This window comes from Acanthochromis polyacanthus, chromosome 15 (genome assembly GCF_021347895.1).
Source record: "Acanthochromis polyacanthus isolate Apoly-LR-REF ecotype Palm Island chromosome 15, KAUST_Apoly_ChrSc, whole genome shotgun sequence".
NCBI lineage: Eukaryota > Metazoa > Chordata > Actinopteri > Pomacentridae > Acanthochromis > Acanthochromis polyacanthus.
In genome coordinates, this window is record NC_067127.1 from 28,308,682 (window position 1) to 28,328,950 (window position 20,269).

The following is a 20,269-nucleotide window of genomic DNA, read 5'->3' on the forward strand; positions in this document are numbered from 1 at the left end:
CAGTACATTTTTTTAACCACTAGATGGAACCCATACACATACCAATACAGCGTGATACAGCGTCGACACAGTAGGGGGAATGTGTGACACGCACACTGAGGTATCATCTGCACATCACTGCATAACAGTTTACATGCAGAATTCCAGCAGTTAGCATCATTGATTTGCACAAAGTGTAAGATGACATTTGCTAACATGTCTGATGTGGTTTCAATGTAATCTGCCCACAATACGAATCAGTACATTTTAATCAAATATATACTATCAGAATGTTTATTTAAAATATATACCTTGTGTTATACCAGCTTTTTCAAAACACCAAGCATAAGACACAGTATTGATTATAAATTTCCTACTTTATGCAGGCTGAGCTATGCTAGCAGAAAACAACTTGCATAACTTTGGATATAAAGTCAAGAATAGTTCGACTTATTAAGAAATATGAATAATTATTAGATGTAGCAGTCTGTCGGGACATGGCTAGCTTAGCATTAAGTAATAGCTTTTGTGTTTAGATCCTCTTAAAATGACAGTGTTTATTACATTTATGTAAATAGTTGAGTTAAAATACGTTGATCAGTGAAGTTTACGAGTGTTGGTAAGTAAATTAATGGTCAAAGCCAGGCTAGCTGTTTTCCTCTGCTTCCAGTCTTTGTGCTCAGACCATTCCCCATTCAATGGTATTTTTTTACATGTTGATCTTTTCCTTTAATACATTTACAAACAGGAGGTAAAAAGCAAACAGACAGCTGGATGTTGTTTAAGCTGTTCCATTTCCATTTAAATACACACACTGTTGAAGAGAAAAAAAAAATGTAGTAAGTTAAAGAAATATGTAGATTTTTCAGTCTTTGGAAAACTCCTCTGAGCTCTTTTCAGACTAGTCAGACCTGCAGCAGAATCAGGCTTTAATGAGGACATGGTTTCCAGGTTCCCATTGTCTTATTCCCCTTCATGGGTTTCTTGAGCGACATCCATCAGATCATCAAACAAGTCTGAGACCAACAAAAGACAACAATTATAGCAGGAATTCAGTCAAATGCACAGTTTTGGCACTTCAAAAGTCAATATAGCCAAAGAAACAAATGTTCAGTTGGTCCAAAGTCTGCATATTTAGTGAAAAATCATCAGTATTGGAAAGTACCAAATACAGTTACCGTGTGCTGTACTTGAGTGTAACTTTGAAATGGTTCCATTTTCATTTGTTTTATCTCTCTGCTCTGCTACATTCAGCTGGGAGTCTGCTTCAGAAAATTTTGATCATCAAACACTTGATCACCGAAGTTCTGGTGAATTTTTGGCATTGGTTTATTTTTCTTCTATTTATGGTGGAAATATCTTTATGTAAAGAAAACATACAATTCTGGCATTCAATGGAATATAATGCAATACGACTGTACAATATTCGAATGTTATTCGAAACAGCAACTTTTCTAATCATTATCCTTGCTATATCAATGCTAAATATTTTGTGGGACAAATCCCATGCATCCATGCCTGAAATCTACATGTATGAAGGAAAAAGGCTTAAAGAAAAGTACCATAACACAAAACAGATTTATTTAGAAGCACACATTTTCCTTTTGCCTTTTTTAACCAAATTGAAATAATGAATTTCTGCTATTTGTTAACAGCGACTGTAGCATCAGAGACTAACAAACATACTAACAAGTTAACATTAGCATTTAGCTTGTTATCTGTTGCCATTATTTGCATCTAAGTTGTCAGAAAATTATTCATCCATTCTCTATACACCACTTTATCCTCACTAGGGTCACAGGGGGTGCTGGAGCCTATCCTAGCTGACTCGGGCAAAGGCAGGGGACACCCGGGACAGGTCGCCAGTCTGTCGCAGGGCTACATATACAGACAAACAATCACACCTACGGGCAATTTAGAGTAATCAATTAACCTCAGCATATTTTTGGACTGTGAGAGGAAGCCGGAGTGCCCGGAGAACACCCATGTATGCACAGGGAGAACATGCAACCTCCATGCAGAAAGATCCTCAGGCCCAGCTGTCAGAAAATTATCAGAATGAAAAATAAGTTCAACAAAACACAAACCAAGAGATTTCAGGCAAAAGTGAATTGTTGAACATAGTCAGTAAAATGTTGATGTGAATTTTCTTTACAAACCTTAGAAAGATTGTGTTAGCTGCAGTAGCTAACCTGCTGTTAGCACTGACAAAAACCCTGTTCATAGACATTTTCTGTTCAATACTGTTTTAAATATAAATAGGGAATTAAAGTTCATTACTTTAAAGTGACTTGAGCTTTTGTTAGTTTTAGAGTAGAGCTGTAACTAACGATTATTTTGATAATCGATTAATCAGTTGATTATATATGTCCACGAGCATAGGTGGAAGGACTCACTTTATGTGGATGACCTGATCGCCAGTGCAAGTAATGTGGAAGAGGCCTATGCACTGACAGCAGGTGCAAAGGAGATTCTGGCAGGAGCCAGCATGAACTTGTGTAAGTGGACCACAAACTCTTCAGAACTGAAAGCCAAATGGTCAAACAGTGACCTTGACTTCTCACAAGAAGCTGAAGCACAGGGCAAGGTGCTTGGTCTGATCTGGAGACCAGAAACGGATGATTTCACCTTTGATCTTAAACACCTGATGGATATCCTAAAGGGAAAGGGAAACACCAAGAGAAGTGTTTTAAGGTCCTCAGCAAGAATATTCGACCCAATAGGGTTCTTGACACCATTCACCATCAGAGTGAAATGTCTCTTTCAAGAAATGTGGCGCAGGTGGATCAGCTGGGACGAGGAGCTACCCGATGAACTCTCAGAAGCATGGCAGCGGGAGCTACCTCAAATCCACCAAATCGTCATTCCAAGGTGGTATGGCACAGACATGCCTTTGGAGGAGCAGAGTCAAATTCTGCATGTCTTCACTGACGCAAGTGAAAAGGCCTACAGAGCAGTGGCCTGTCTGCAAGGACAGACTGTGGATGGAGAGACTGTGACCAGGCTAGTAGCATCTAAATCAAGGGTGGCACCTATAAAGACTATAACTCTGCCACGCCTCGAATTGATGGGTGCTCTAGTTGGAGCAAGAATGGGAAACGCTCTGCTAAATGCTCTTCACCTGCAGCCAGGCCAGCTTCACATGTGGTCAGACTCTGTGATAGTGATCCATTGGATTCGCAGCTCAGCCCAAAAATGGAAGCAGTTTGTCGCCAATCGAGTCATGGAAATACAGGCACTGACAGAACCAGAATCATGGTCACACTGCTGTGGAAAAATGAACCCAGCTGACCTCACTACCAGAGGTCAACCAGCCTCAAAGCTGAGAGAGGAAGAGTTATGGTGGTCTGGACCTCCCTTCCTGAAATCAGGAGGACAGCCTACAGAACAGTCAGAGCCAACTGATGAAGAACTCTCGGGTGAAAATGTCAGGACTGAGCTCAAGCCAAGTCATGTTGCAGTTCAGCTCAGTAACACTGAAGGCATGGCAAGAGAGCCATTACTGCAACTGGAGAAATACAGTAAATTACAAACTGTGCTGAGAGCTACAGCTTGGATCAAAATGTTCAGCTACAGCTGCCGCACAAAGGAGAAGAAAAGAGGAGAGTTGACAGCAGAGGAGCTGTCAGAAGCCAAAAGATACTGGGTGAAGTCCAAGTCGACAGTTTTGGAAGAGAAGTAACAGAGTTAAACGCTGGAGGAGATGTGCACAAAGACTCAAAAATCAGGGAATTTAAACCGTTCCTCGATGAGCATGGGCTAGTCTGTGTGGGAGGAAGGCTGCATCAGTCAGACCTGAGTTTCAGGGAGCATCACCCATGGTTGTTGTCCTCATCATAGATTTGCAGAAATGATGATTAAATACAGCCATGAAAAGGTCATGCATTCAGGCATGAGAGACACTCTTGTACAACTGAGGGAAAAGTATTGGATTCCCCGTGCTAGACAGTTGGTGAAGAAATGCATTGGAGTCTGCATCGCTTGCAGGAGATTCAGGATTAAGGCTGCCCAACAAGTAACCGCGCCCCTGCCCAGAGACAGACTCACAGAGTCACTCCCCTTTGAAATCACAGGAGTTGATTTTGCAGGCCCTCTTTATGTGAAAGTGAGAAAGACTGTAGAGAAGGTCTATGTGGCATTATTCACATGTGCTGTGACTCGTGCTGTGCACCTAGAGCTGGTGTCAAACATGTCGACCGAAAACTTCCTCCTGGCTCTAAAGAGATTCATATCCCGATTCATATCCTCTGACAATGCCCAAACATTCAAACAAGCCGAGCAAGATCTGAAGGAGCTTTGGAGAGCAATGAAGGAGCCTGAGCTTCTTGAATACTTGTCAGAAAAGAGCATCGTATGGAAATTCATTGCACAGCGAGCAGCCTGGTGGTGGTGGTGGTGGTGGTGGGGTTTGGGAAGGACTTTTTAGATCAGTCAAGACGTGTCTAAAAAGGGTTATGGGGAGAGCCTCACTTGGTTTTGAGGAGTTGGCAACTCTTGTCAGAGGTGGAGGCAACCATCAATTCTAGACCAATCACCTTTGTGTATAATGACTCAAAAGAACCTCAGCCTCTTACACCAGCTCATTTCCTGATAAGGAAAAGACTTTCTTCTTTGCCACCAAAGCCCTTTACTGCTGCAGGTCCCACAACCAATGCCAACAGGGAGGAGCTGACCCGAAGATGGAAGTACCGCCAACGACTTGTCGCCGAGTTTTGGAATCGGTGGAAGAAGGAATATTTGCTGGACTTAAAGCCTGCTCACACCCGTGCAACCCCGCGTCCTACCCCACTGAAGGAAGGAGACCTGGTTCTCATCGGAGAGGACAGGATGCCACGTTTGACATGGAGAACTGGACTCATAACAGAGCTGTTCCAAGGAAGAGATGGACTAGTAAGGTCCTGTGCTGTGCGCACGCCAAACGGGACAACATTAAGAAGACCAGTTCAGTTACTGTATCCTTTTGAAGTTCACACGTGAACAGTCTTCTTGGGGGGGAGGATGTTGTATCTTTATCTCATCACTGATGTGAAGTTCCTGATATGTGGACAATGTGTCTATTAGTTAGAAGACACAACATTGTATTGTAGGATGTTATTTGATTTACACCTGTACTTTGTACTTCATGGCACTAGGGTGTGCTGTTTGTATGTTGAACATTGTTTTTACAGACCCCACCGAGGAGAAAAGGTGCCGGAAGTGCAGGTTTTCAATGCACGTTATGTTGTGTTGTGGTTCAGACGAATGTGTTAGCCGAAAAATTGCGCCAGAAGAGGCTGTGATGAGTGGAATGATGTAATGAACTGTTCTTTAGTAAAGAAGAAAGACTGAAAGACCGTCTCCGCACATTTTATTCAAAGATAAGCAGTTAAACGTATCATATGGATGGACTGCTGCAGAAAGGGTGGACAGGCTACATGCGTGTTTAAGAGGAGCTGCAATCAGATATGTCTGCTCGCTGCCAGAACACACCAGGGAGTATTATGTTCTCCCTGTTGGAGCAGCTCACTCATCGTTTTGGAAGGAAGGACCCCCTCCACCACAGTAAGAAGAAAGCTGGGGGAACTCAGGCAAGGGAAGGAGACGACTGCTGAGTTTGCAGAAGAGGTGAGGCGACTCATTACACTCGCATATCCAGGTGTGGACCTTCAGTTACAAGACCAGCTGGCGACTGATGCTTTCTTAAAGGGTCCGAGAAATCAAAAGGTGGCCTATGAAGTTATGAACAGAGATCCATGCTCCCTTGCAGAGGCCGAGCAGCGTGTAGAAGCCCACGAACATAACTTCAGAGCCACTGTGGGGCGTGAGACAGACGAAGAACAGAGCTAGGCGTGTTTCTTGGGCCAGTGATGGGGACGCCTGTGAGGATATCACTGCTACTGCTCGTAGGGTGCAGACTCCACAGTATGTGACTACAGAGCAATTCACTGCACTCACAGACCAAGTCAAGACCCTTGTTCACAGTGGAGAAGTTACAGCTGCAGTTTGAACACTTCCAGTCCAACTACATGGGACATCAACGTACTAGAACGACGACAACCTCACTCGCTGCCGGAGGGGAGGCCGAACCATTTTCAAGTGCAGCCCAGCAAGGCCACGCTCACAGTCTCCAAGCCCAACACATGGAGCAGTTGGTCCATGCTTCAAATGTGGAGGATCTGGACACTTAAGGATAGCATGAGGTCACCAAGTCCAACAAGTGCGCACAACCATAATGACAAAGACATTAGCCAAGGGTCCCAGTCAGGACCATCACTAAATCCAGAAAACCAACCACAAGTACTACAGATAAGCTGCACCAAAAACAAAGGTGAGAGTCTGCAGATTCCTGTGACTGTGGATGGCATTCCTACACAGGCTGTCGTGGACACTGAGGCCCAGACAACTCATCTGGTTGGAGCTGTATCTGAGACTCTCAGGGAACAGCCCAAACAATCTACATGAAACTTAGCTTCTCAATGCAGGGGTAGGAGATGGCATGAAGGCAAAATGCGGGCTGATGGTCACCTTTAAAATCGCATCCAAAGTGATGGACTGGGATGTACATGTGGCTCCAATACTCTGTTCTGCATGGATATGATCTGATGAAGGCCCATGATGTCATCGTCCACACCCGTGGCAAAGTTTTTAATTGGAGACGAACTTGTGCCCTCCAAGGTGGTAACGGATGGAACAGACTATTGTGTTGCCAGGGTGACCATAAGAGAGAGCACTATCATACCACCCACGTCAGAGTGCATAGTGTGGGGCAAGGTGGAGAATCCAAGGCCAGGTGTTCCACCTGTGCTAGAGCCCTTAACCATTACAGAAGCTATAGCCTCTGGAAGTGTTGCTGTCACAATGGAGGAACGAGTGCCTATCAGGCTATGCAACTTCTCTACCAATAAAGCTTGTAAAGCTTCAGAAAGGAGTGTGTCTTGGACTCTTAGTTGAAGCTTATCCTGAGGAGCCATCATGTTTCCCAGAGAAGAGCATGGAGCCCAGAGCAGAGGGAGAGTGCTCCGTCTCTGAGGGTCGGAAGAGTAGCAACCATCTCTGACTTTCCTGACCATCTCCGAGGGTTGGTTGGTGCTACTACTGAGGTGCTCAGTGAGGAGCAACACCAGCGTTTTCTCCAGCTGCTGTTGACTTAGACTCTCTTTGCAAAGAGCGACTCTGACTAGGGCTATATGTCTGCCATCACACATAAGATTGACACGGGATCAGCCAAACCTGTGCGCCAGCCAGTGCGAAGGACACCCCTTGGTTTCCAAAGTGAAGAGGAGAAGCATCTTCAAACTATGCTCAAGGCAGGTGTTATCACACCTTCTGCATCAGAGTGGGCGGCTCCATTTGTTTTGGTGCCCAAGAAGGATGGAGGAGTGCGGTGGTGTGTGGATTACCGTCAGTTGAACAGCCTGACCATCAAGGACTCATATCCTTTGCCCAAAAATCGAGGAGTGTCTTGACGTTCTTGGGGGAGCCACCCTGTTTTCGACACTCGGCCTTCAGTCTGGCTATTGGCAGACAGCAGTGGACGACCACGACCTTGAGAAAACAGCATTCATCACTAAATGGGGCCTCTATGAGTACACTTGTATGCCATTTGGACTATGTAATGCCCCAAGCATGTTTCAGAGGGCCATGGAGCTTGTTCTCAAGGGACTCCAGTGGGAAATGCTGCTCATTTATCTGGACGATATCATTGTCATCGGCAGAGGGGTGGACGAGAGTCTTGATCGGCTTGCTCAAGTCTTCAGCTGTCTCCATAGTTACAGGCTGAAGTTGAAACCCTCCAGGTGTCACTTGCTTCAAGAGGAAGTCCTCTTCCTGGGACACATTGTGGAAAAAGATGGGATCCAGCTAAACCCAGCACTGGTCAAGGACGTGCAGCTCTGGAAGCCCCCTAGCAATGTACACGAGCTACAGGCTTTCATCGGGCTGTGCAATTACTATCGCAAGTTTGTCCCAGCATTCGCAGAGTTGGCAAGCCCACTCCACAATCTTCTAAAGAAGGGCGCAACATTCCTGTGGACTGACGAGCACCAGGACGCCTTCACTCAGCTAAAGGAAAGACTAACAACTGCACCAGTCCTGGGATATCCCACTGTTGAGCGCAAGTACATTCTTGACACAGACGCCTCGAGCCACAGTATTGGAGCTGTCTTGTCGCAACTTCAGTGGGGAGAAGAGCGAGTTCTCACTTATACTAGCAGCCACCTCACACGGGCTCAGCTGAAGTACTGTGTCACCAGACGTGAGTTGCTTGCTGTTGTGCGTTTCACCCAACAGTTCCGTCATTACCTGCTAGGCAGGAAGTTCTTGCTGAGAACTGATCATGGCAGTCTCACCTGGCTGTTTTGGTTTAAATGCCCAGAGGGTCAGTTGGCTTGCTGGCTGGAAGTGTTGAGCCAATATGACTTCAACATTGAGCATCGTGCAGGCTGCCAACACTCCAATGCGGATGCCATGTCCAGACCAACCAGAGATCATTCAAATGAATGTGATTGTTACCAAGCTGGAAAAAATCTGGCCGACCTGCCATGTCAAGGTTGCAAGTACTGTCAGAGACTTCATGAGCAGTGGGTGAGGTTCGAGGATGATGTCGATGATGTTGTACCGCTAGCAGTGAGGTGTGTCCAGACAAGTGTTCAGCCGATGGAAACCAGCCAGTCGCCTGCACCTGTGGTGGAGAGTCCTGTGGTCAACTGACTACACTCCGTCAGTCCAGAAGAGCTAACTGAACTCCAAAAAGCTGACCCTGTCCGCTCCATTCTTCACATGTGGAAAGCATCGGGGACACTTCCTAGTAAGGACCAGGTAGTGCTTGAGAGTCCTGCTGTGAGAAAATTCTGGCTCTGCTGGTCCAAGGTCATGCTGAAACAAGGAGTTCTCTACTACTCCTGGGAGAGAGTAGGAGCACAATGCCCAGCCTTGCTGCTACTAATCCCAGCATCCATGCAACAAGGGGTTCTGCCAGCTTGCCATGACCCCCCCCTCACTCTGGTCATCTGGGGGAGGTGAAGACCCTTGAGCACCTACGTCAGAGCTACTACTGGTATGGAATGGGTGAGGATATCCATCTGTTTATAAGGAGGCTCAGCACTGCAATGCATGCAAAGCAAAGGGACCAATGAAAAGGGCTAAGCTGCAAAGTTACCAAGCTGGCGCACCTCTGGACTGTCTCCATCTAGACATTCTCGGCCCCTTCCTAATATCCAGCAGAGGGAATAAATACATCCTCATCGACCAGTTCACCAGATGGGTTGAAGCCTTCCCTGTTCCAGATCAAGGGGCAGAGACCACACCGATCAAGGTCGGACTTTTGAGAGCTCCTTGTTCAAGAGTGTGTGCAAAGTCCTGCAGATCACAAAAACATGGACCACCCTTTACCACCCCGCCTCCAATAAACAAGCGGAAAGATTCAACAGGACCTTGCTGCAGATGATCTGGTGTTACATGGCCCAGAACCAGAAGAACTGGGACGAGAATCTGCCACTTCTCACCTCAGCCTATCGCAGCTCACAGCATGCAGTCACTGGGTTCACGCCTAACAGGCCGATGTACGGGAGGGAGGTTCATCAGCCACAAGATATCTGTTCCGGGGCTGCAGAGTTAAAATCTGACCAAGTGGAGGCACCAGATTTCCTCTATAACCTGACAGAAGGACTCAAAGAGGCACAGAACACAGCGAGAGAGCATCTCCGCATGGCACAAGAACGTCAAAAGAGGACCTATGATGTTCGCGCAGGAGAGCATTCCTACAATGTTGGAGATTTGGCGTATGTAAAAGATGACACCAAAAAGAAGGCACAAAGTCCCAAGCTCCAAGCTCCTTGGCTGGGCCCTCTGATTGTTTCTGCACGCCGAAGTCCTGTCCTCTATGAGATCAAAGGAAGGAAACGCAGCCAGATAATGCATCATGATCGGCTTAAGCCATACAACTGTGACGTGGTCCCTGTTTGGGTTCAGCACCTACGGAGCCAAGTACTGCAGATGTGCCAGGATGCAGCCATCTGAAGAGGATGCCTCTACAATCCTGGAGCTGCCATTACGAGAAGATATGACTGAAGATCCGGCAGAGGATGGGGCCTCTTGGAAGTCACATTATCGAGGGGAAGCCTCTCAACATGGAGCCCCTACGTGTCAGCAAGGGGAAGAACCGGTGAGCAGAGACAGTCCAGAAGGTGTTGTGAGAACTTCCAGTGGACGAGTAGTTCAAAAACCAGAGAGGTACAGGAAGTAGTTGTTACAAGAGACTGTTAACCAACAGTCTATAATCATTTTTTGAGTTATTAAGACAGTGATTTCAGTTAACTGCAATTTCATTTTAACATTTTGAACCTGTTCATTTCAGTCACCTGCACTGAGGGGACTCAGTACTCCTGGAAAGGGGGGGGGGGGGGGGGGTAGTGTAGGACAGAGTTAGTGGTTAATGTTTTATGTTCTATAACAGTTTTGTGTATGTGTTGCTGAGTAAAGCCTGCTGATATTGGTTATCCAGACTCACAGGAGCGCGCACTGAGATAAAAAGAGACCCTCTTATGAGTGTGCCAGTTAATGGTTGGGTGTTGAACGGTACTCACGGCTTACACTGCATGAACATGCTTGCTGTCTGTGCCCGAGCCAGAGACTTCAACCCGACAGACAAGTGTTGTTGAAGCTTTTATTCCATGCCGACATTCAGTAAAGGCTGCAAACCAAGATTCCTTGTTGTGTCAAGTACTTTCCACCTATGCTCGTAAGATCACAAAGCATCAAAAAGTCCAAAGCGCAACTCACCGAAGTATGTGAGGACCTCCTGTCGGACTTTCACAGTGAGTACACAGCCGCTGAGCAAGAGTCTATGACGCTGAGTGGCAATCACGTGACCTAAAGCAAGGCAACCCATTGGTTGTTTGCTTCTTCTCCTGCAGTTCTGGTTGCATAAAACCTACACTGGCTCATGACTGCCACACCTGGTCACCGCGATTACAGGCTGGCTTAAAATATGCTGCTTACGGTAAAAATAGACTTATTAACCAACTAATCGATGACCAAAATAGTTGACAACTACTTTAATAATCGATTAAATCGATTAGTTGTTTCAGCTCTACTTTAGAAGCTAACAAAAATAGAGGGAAGCCAACATGAGCATAAGCTTGTTGTCCACTGATGTTATTAGCAGTTAAGCTATTTTTGTCAACAAAAATGAACTGAACTAAATTCCGTAAAACACAAAAAAGGAAATTGTGGGTGAAAGTGTCAGGCAGAGTCAGTAAATCGTTGATGTCCTTAAAAATATAGCAACGTTAGCTGCAGAAGCTAGCCTGCTGTTGGCACTGACAAGAACCTGTTCAGACAATTTTTGTTTAGTGCTGATACTAAAACACAACAGTGATCAGTTAATATTTAAAATAATGAATTCCTGTCGATCCAACCTTCTTTTATTTATAAATATTAGGAATTTACATGCATTACTTTGCTCTTTTGTCACGGTGACTTTCGCATCAGAGGCTATCAAACACAGATGCAAGTGAACATGAACATTAGCTCGTTGTCCACTGATGTTACTAGTAGCTAAGTTGTTGTTTTTGTCCAAAAAAAAAAATAAAATGTACAGCTGAAAGAAGTTCTCTGAAATGAAAAATAGGATATTGTAAGTATAAGTTTCAGGTAAAGACAGTAAAATGTTAATTAGGTAAGTTAATTTTGTTTTTTAACATCTTTTAATAAATAGCAGCAGTAGCAACTATGCTATTAGCACTGAGAAGAGACCTGATATTTTCTGTTCAATACTGATATTAAACCCAACAGTGATCAGTTAATAATTAAATACTCCTTTGTAGGTCGAACCTCTATGATGAATTTGAAGTTTTCATGATAATGTGAAGGAACTTAAACTGTGTCCCTTCATAAACACTGAAATCATGATTGCAGTTGAGAAATTTTTTTTTAACATATAGCTAAAACCAATTAATTTATATTATTTTTGTCTGATCTTTGGTTTTACAGTTATTAAATAAAACTGTGGTAAATTTGGAGAAGTGGCTCTCTGGAGGAATGTTTAACTACTTGAAGACTAACTAAAAAGAAAACTCACTTTATCCTTAATATTGAGCTGCATGTTATGTTTTGAGGGCTGCACAGTGACGTAGTGGTTAGCACTTTCACCTTGCAGCAAGAAGATCCCTGGTTCGAGTCCCGGCCTGAGCCCGGGATCTTTCTGCATGGAGTTTGCATGTTCTCCCTGTGTATGCGTGGGTTTTCTCCTGGCACTTCAGCTTCCTCCCACAGTCCAAAAATATGCTGAGGTTAATCGATGACTAAGTTGTCCGTAGGTGTGAATGTGAATGTGATTGTTTGTCTGTATATGTAGCCCTGTGACAGATTGGCAACCTGTCCAGGGTGTCCCCTGCCTTCGCCCGAGTCAGCTGGGGTAGGCTCCAGCACCCCCCGCGACCCTAGTGAGGATAAAGCGGTGTATAGAGAATGGATGGATGGATGTTATGTTTTCTTTTTTTTTTTAATCTAAAAGTCAGCAACAGTTAGAGACATGTGGTGCAATGAAATACGTACCCCCGTTATTCACAGCTACACCTTGGTCCTCAAATCCTCCCCCAAATTCACAGTCGTTCCCTCCAACAGCTCCTTCTACCCCATGTACATTGAAGAGACCTTCGAATCCTGATTTCTTTTCCTTATCATCTTTGTCAAAGATTTTTGAGAAGAATCCTTTGTCATCGTCCTTCTTGTCATCTCCAAAGGAGAAAATGCCTCCCTTCTCCTCATCTTTGTTGCCACCAAAAATTGAGAATCTTCCACCTTTCTTGTTGTCTTTGTCCTTGTCGTCGTCCTTGTCACCACAACCAAGAAAATCCTTTACCAAATCCTCCACTATGTCCCCTGCAAAACAAACAGCATTGTACTGTGATTTCACATTCATTCGTACAAGTCTATAGTCCTGATTGTAATTCAAATTTAACATGATGCTCTGAAACATCCAGCTGTTCTCTTTGAGGGTTTTATCCTCCTTTGAGGACAATCCTTTGTGACATTACAGGGGAAAATTAAAACCATCTATGAGTAAATTCAGTCCAAGTTACCTGAAACTCTTGTCTGACTGTTTCTTCTAATGATTCAAATTACTCCCAGTTTTTGAGCTGGGAGTAAGTGATCACTGCCCTACAGCTTGTGTAAGAAGTGCCAGGCTGGAGAAAACAAATTCACAAACAGTTTTAAAGAGAAATTTTAGGCTTTTTAATGAACGACATTTTTTAGACAGTGGAGCAAGTAATTTTATGAATTTTATTAATTTCACAGCAGAGATCTCTGATGTTCAGGTGGCCCTGCAGCTTTTTACAGATATTTTTATCTCATGTGTTGATAAACATGCCCCTTTCAAAAGGTTCCGAATTAAGGACAGAACCATCCCTTGGTTCTCAAATGAGCCGTCAACCTTGTTCAATGACAGAAACAAAGCCTGGAGTCGTGCTAGATGTTCAGGAGACCCTCAACACTGGCTCTCTTTCAGGCAACTAAGGAATACATGCACCTTGGCTGTAAGAAGAGCCAAATCTGAATATTTCTTATCTTTAATCACCAGCTCTTATTCAAACCCAGCTATGTTCTGGAAAGCAGTGAACCTAGAAAAAAGGAAGATCTCGAATACACTGCCCACTAATATAAGAACTAATGACAACGTCATTGCTAACCGGTCAGACATTTTACATGCTTTAAATAAGCACTTTGCAGAAGTTGCATATCTGTTCAAAAGAGAAAATCCTGACCTCCCATCAGTTGATGTTGGTTGTCTAAATACAGGGGACCACACTTATTTTTCCTTCCGCCCTTTCCATTATGCTGAGGTCCTGAAAGCACTGCAAGTCTTAGACCCCAGGAGTTCCACTGGTGAAGACAAACTGGACTCCTTCCTTCTAAAATTGGCTGCTCCAATTATTGCAGAGCCATTAAGGCATATATTTAATTTGTCTATGACAACAGGAAACTTTCCTACCTTATGGAAATCTGCACATGTAATTCCCCTGCATAAAAGAGGCCCAAGAGATGACATGAATAATTATCGCCCGATCTCCAAACTGCCCTGTTTAGCAAAGGTGCTGGAATCCCTGGTAAACAATCAACTAAAATCATTCCTCTCAACACACTCAGTACTTAGCTCACACCAGTCTGGTTTCAGAACAAATCACAGTACAATCTCAGCCATCACATTAGTCTCAAATCACATCATATCAGCCCTGGACAAGAAGCAACACTGTGCAGCAGTTTTTGTAGATCTGTCCAAGGCCTTCGATACAGTTGATCACCACATACTGTTGAGTAAGTTATTCAACGTAGGACTGAGTGATAGTGCATGTGCTTGGTTTCATGACTATTTGTCTGACAGGCGTCAATGTGTTAATAAATCAGATGACACCAAATCAGACTTTTTGATTATCAATAAGGGTGTGCCGCAAGGCTCCATTTTGGGTCCTGTACTGTTCTCTATTTATATAAATGATATTGTGTCCTCTTTAAGTGGTTGCCATGCCCATTTGTATGCGGATGACACCATTGTTTATTGTATTGCAGATTCTGTACAGCTCGCCATCAACAATTTGCAACTTGCTTTTAACCAGCTTCAAAAATCTCTTAAATCATAAACTTCTTTTAAACGTAACAACAACAAAAAAGTACATGCTGTTCTCCAGAGCGAGAAATATTAACCATGAAACTTTGAATTTAGTTACTACAGAAGGCTCTGGAATTGGAAAGGTCACTGAATATAAATATCTTTGTGTATGGTTAGATGAGGATTTAACATTTGAATACCATGTAAACAACCTTGTCACTAAAATGCGACAAAAGATCAGTTTTCTGTACAGAAACAAATCTTGCTTTCCTTCATTCTGTAGGAAAAGAGTTGTTGAAGCTGTGTGTTTACCTGTCATTAATTATGGTGATGTGATTTACAGACATGCTGCAGCTTCAGTCCTAAAGCCTTTGGACAGTGTATACCACTGCTCTTAGATTTATTACTGGTGACGGATACAGAACTCATCATTGTGTTCTGTATGAGAAGGTTGGTTGGCTTTCTCTGGAAGAGAGGCACAACAAGCATTGGTTTTTATATATCTTTAAGGCCCTTGTTGGAAAATTACCACCTTACATCTCAACCTTGTTAGAGTGGAATGCTGGTAACTATACAACTCGCTCTACTGACCTGCTACTTCTTAAAGTTCCTCGAGTACGTACTGAACTTGGCAAAACAGCTTTTTCTTTTTATGCTCCAAGCTCATGGAACATTCTCCAACAGTCTGTAAAAATTCATGTTCTTCCTTCTCTTTCACAGTTCAGAACTTGGATTTCTAATTATTGTGTTTCCAATTGCAACTGTTTTACCCAATTTTATTTTTTATTTATTTTATGCATTTTAATTATTTATTTTTATCTTATTTTATTTACCAGTGATTATTTGGTACTTGTTTTTATTGTGTCTGTAATCTCGACGGCATTCGAAATGAGGGAAACCTCAGTGCCCCTTCGAGACTAAATAAAGGTTTTGAATTTGAATTTGAAAAATTCTCTGGTCTTTCAGGAGCAAGCTCGAGGCAACATGGCAGCGAGAGAAGCAGTTCATACTTTAAAGTGATCTTCAGGGTCTTTCTTGTGTGTTTCCATGTGTAAATATTATATGCAAGGGCGTCAGTTTGTTTTTAAAAGTGGGGGGGATGGAGACCACAGCTATTGTCAGATGGAAATGCACACCCTGGGTGGTGTGCTGGGTAATCGGGAACACCGGGGATATCCCCGGTGGGCCGCTTTATTGTTGGGCCGCTCCAGTCATAAAATAAAATAATAATAATAATAATGCTTTAAATCATGGGTCTCAAACTCGCGGGCCAACTGCAGCCCGTGGGACGATATTTTGTGGCCCTCTACTTGAGATCGAAGTTTAGCATTGGTGCGGCACGCCTGCTTTACTCATATGCTTCCGTGTCGTTAAGACAGCGCTTTGAGAAAATGAAGAACGGCGGCAAAATACAAACTGGGCTTGAACTCACAACCACCGCACCAAAGGCAGGAGCTCACCCTGTTGAGCTATTGGTACATACAGGTAGGGGGGTCTGTGGGCCACTATAATACTAATTCTCCCGGGCCGAAATTTTGCCCCTGCACGCCTCTGGTCGGAGCTTCCACTTGGCACCGGCGCAAATTTAACATCTGCACGTTTTTTTAACCTCATGAAGGTGTGCTGCATGTCTGTGCGGATGGTGCGTTCAGGCGCGTCGGAATTTTCTATACTGCTGAAAATAACTGGGGTTACAACGGCTTACATGTGAAGAATTTGAATGTGTTGGAGACAAAATGACCCCTGACAAAAAGTGGGGGGACACATCCCCACCGTCCCCCCCTAAACTGACGCCTATGATTATATGAGGCTTTCAGAAACCTGCATCAGCCCTGATACTGATCTGTGACAACCTGAATTTCTCACCTGAAGGCCTGTGTAAAAAGAAGAGGATACAGTTGCACCTGATCCAGGTTTCTAAGTGCTGGCTGTATTTATGATTTTTATGTAACTGAACTATAATTTTGATTATTCAAGGCCTTTGGCTTGTTAAAATACTTTGAGGAAGAAGGTGGCATGATACAATAAATACTTTTCTGTGTAGCTTAATGTGGTTTTTGCCCACTGATTTAAATTAAATAGGTTTGTGTATATACCTGACTGACATTTGAATTGAGTTTGATTTGGATCCACATTATCTGTTGCATTCAGAAATGCATTCAAGTGTTTCCTCCATGCACACTGATGTCACAGGAGCTTATATTTGCATGGAGTTTGTTGTGGATTCAAATTCTCTGCCTGAATAGTGATTACATCGGTGTTCACCTGTATGCAAATTGGTATAAAATTATTTGAATGGAGTTTCGTGTGGATTCACCTTAACCTTCAATACACAAAAAGAAAATACACTAATGATCATCATTAATCTTAGCCTGTATGTACTTTAAAGTTCAATTAGCAGATATCTGAATGTAACTTAATATGTATTGATGTTATCTGTTCCAGTTGTCAGTTTCTTGTTTTCATTATCAGTGGTCACCTGCATGCAAACTGATGGTAAAATTACAAATATCTCTAAAAAAAATTTGATACGGATTCACATGACCTGAAAATAAAGAAAATGTGTTGATGTAAGAAAATACATCAAAACTCGTCATCAGTGTTCACATGCATGTAGATTCATGTTAATTTTGCAGATATTTGAATGGAGTTTGGTTTGTCATAGTTGTATGTAAAAATCACATCACCTGTTCTTTTTTGTGGTCTGAATGTATATCAATACTCATAATTAGTGTTCTCCTGCATGCAGACTGATGTTAAATTAGTAGATATTTGAGAGGAGTTTGGTCCCTTAGCTGCAGTCAAATTCATTTTAAGTGGACGTTAAACATTGGAGACAACACAGGAATCTCCATCAACAGCAGGGACTAATCAGCAACCACAAACATACATAACGATGCAAACCTGCTTTCACCATCCCTGATTAGCAGCTTGTTAATTAAACCCAGATCAACTCCTAATCCCACAATACCAGAATAAGCAGCTCACTGTCTGATCAATATTCAAACAATTTGCTGGTAACTTCGACAGCTATTACAACAATCAGTTTGCAGTCTGAATGTGATGTAAAATTATACATTTAATGTTCTGTATTGGTGCTTTTAATGTAATGATTTTTATTAATCACCGTTCTGTGGTGTTTACATGCAATTCAGCATTGAACAAAAGAAAATAAAAATCAGCAACAGGAACGAGTTGATGGCACTGAAATGAACTAAAAACCTGATTAAATCTGTCAAATAAGAACATTTAAACCTCAAATCAGATTTATTTTCTCAGTGAAACCTGCCACAAAAATATGTTTCTATGTAGTTCTCATCACAGCCTCACCAACAATAAGTCACTATGTAGATGAAGGGTTTCTATCTGAGGGCAGGTGCATGTAAACCTGCTCCAACATTCAAATCCTGATATTAAACACACAAATCTCTTCCTCCCTGGTTTCTCTACTCACCTGCTTTCTCCGCGAAAATGTGTCCCAATCCGCTCATCTTGTAAGGTTTCAACACAGGTTAGAGTGTGATCTGGCAGGTAGAGGTGATACTGAAGCTCTCTCAGGTGTCTGTGAGCCGCTGAAGACTCAGGTGTGTCTGCACACAGGTTTTACTTGTTCCACCTGCTGAGCTCTGACCTCACCTGGACGTCAGCTGCAGTGATTAATGCAGGGCGGACCGATCGCAACTGATACAGGATTGATTCTTATGCGAAAAGATTGATATTCAGACTCAAGTATATTTTGTGATGTGTATTTTATCATCGACAGGGTACACAGCAGAAACTCTATACGGCACCAGCAGGATGTGGTTTTAGTTGGGTTAACAGGGACTACTTTTCCTTACACCTCTCCCATTCTTACACTATAAAAAATAATATTAAAAAATGTTTTAAAGTTTTGAACTGGAAGAATTTCTTGTCATTCAAATCATAGAAAAATATTTAAGAATTTACATGCAAGCAAAAACAAAACAAAAATAATAATTAATGTCCACATTAAAAAAAAATGGAATTTCACAATTAAAAGATGTTGTTGTTTAGCAACATTTCACTGTTAAAATAACATCTTTTTTGAACTGTATTTACGTCAGCAAAATATTGTTATTTGCAAGATGTTTGCACTTATTTGAAAGAAAATAAACAGCCATTGTACACCGAATTTAAAAAAAATTAAAACTGTTATTTGATTTGTTTTTTATATATAAATTACACATATCTGGTTTAATGTTGGGCTGCACAGTTGTATAGTGGTTAGCACTTTCACCTGGTGGCAAGAAAATCCCTGGTTCAAATCCCGACCTTGGATCTTTCTGCATGGAGTTTGCATGTTCTCTCTGTGTGCATGCGTGGGTTTTCTCTGGGCACTCCGGCTTCCTCCCACAGTTCAAAAAATATGTTGAGGTTAATTGGTTACTCTAAATTGCCCGTAGGTGTGAATGTGAGTGTGATTGTTCGTCTGTATATGTAGCCCTGTGACAGACTGGTGACCTGTCCAGGGTGTCCCCTGCCTGGGGACAGCTGAGATAGGCTCCAGCACCCCCTGCAACCCTCATGAGGATAAAGTGGTGTATAGAGGATGGATGGATGGATGGTTTAATGCTGAAGGTCTAATTTGAATGTGACCACCTTTATTTATAAATGCTCACAAACAATAATTTTAATGTGAGAATTAAATGAAAAACTGTAAATTTATACAAAAATAGAAAAGATAAAGGAATTCTGTAGTATTAAATATGTTTTATCTTTATGAATGCATGTGTAGTTTCCTAGCTAGCTAGTTATGATGGAACAGTGGCTCACTAACACAGTTTGCACGCTGGTTAAGACAATGTGCAGCAATGATTTAATCAACCAATGATGTTTTTCGTTGTCATGTCAAATGTTGATGGTGCAACTGAACAATGTGCCTGGATATAGTTTTAAACTGCTGCTGATTGCTACAAGTTCCATACAAATTTTGTTGGATTTATGCTACGACAAACAAGAAAAGCAGTCAGAGAGCGCAGCACTCTGCCAAGGCTGCTCAGTTTTTGTATCATTTCCGAAGGAGGAAATCTTTAAGAAAAAAATTACCTTGCGCTGAGCACAGGCATGTGTTATGCATGTGTACATTATGTATGGATACTAAATCGTGTGACCTGAATATGTAGCGGGTGGCAGGAATTGATGGGACTCAGAAACACCCCCACAATTTAAACAATTCGTCCTTGTATGATTTCCAACAGATAAGTCCCAGTGGATTTGTAGTAGGATCGCAATCATAAGATCATCCGCAGGCAGCTGATGTCGCGTTCACTTGTTGTCATAGTTACAGTAACGTTGTGACTCTGTCTTGCAATGATACACAAATCTTTAACAAATCAGTGGATCCAAACTATTATGGAGTCACAGGAGTGCCACAATAAAAATAAATGTGTTTAAAAAAATAAGGAAATAAATGTGCAATTATGAAGAGAAATAAATAAATACATCTGTTAAAAAAAATCAGGAAATAAATGTATAGAGAGGAATACATGAAAGAATAAATAAATAAATCTGTTAAAAAATAGGGAAATATATATGTAAATATAAAGAGGAAGCCACATCACTGCCAAAATCTAATCACTTGGTCCTTGTGTCATTTCTGACCTTCCCTGAAAATTTGTTCGAAATTCATTTTTGAGTAATGTTGCAAACAGACAGACAGACAGACAAACCAACGGCGATCGT